Source organism: Brassica oleracea, chromosome C7, assembly GCF_000695525.1.
Source record: "Brassica oleracea var. oleracea cultivar TO1000 chromosome C7, BOL, whole genome shotgun sequence".
Lineage (NCBI taxonomy): Eukaryota > Viridiplantae > Streptophyta > Magnoliopsida > Brassicales > Brassicaceae > Brassica > Brassica oleracea.
Window position 1 is genome coordinate 31,387,128 of NC_027754.1, and position 555 is coordinate 31,387,682.

A 555-nucleotide genomic window follows, 5' to 3' on the forward strand; every position below is an offset into this window, starting at 1 on the left:
TCGCCAGCAAGGATCTCTACCTGGAAAATCTGACCAAAACCCCAAGGAGGCCAAAGCTATCACCCTTAGGAGTGGTAAGCAGTTAACTCCTACAACCCTCACCAGGGATGCTGAGAAACTAGGTGAGGAGGTGGCCATCAACTTAGATGATGAAGTGGTGATTGTTGATGAGAAAATCAATGATGAAATCTTGGAGAAAATTGTGGAAGCCAAAGGTAAAGGAAAGGTTGGGAAAGAGAAGAAAACAGTGAAAGATGGTGAAGTTGTTGCTCCAGCAAATGAAAATTTTTTTGTTCCTCCTCCCTATGAACCCAAACTTCCATTCCCTGGTAGATTCAAGAGGCAGCTGCTAGAGAGGAACAAAGCTTTATTTGAGAAGCAAATGAGTGAAGTTCAAGTCACAATGCCCATCATTGATGCTTTCATGCTGATTCCTCAATATAGCAAGTTCCTGAAAGATGTTGTAGCTACAAAGAAGAAAGAGATGGAGGGCATGATGATTCTCACTCATGAGTGCAGTGCCATCATCCAGAGGCTTGTTGTTCCAAAGAAGCT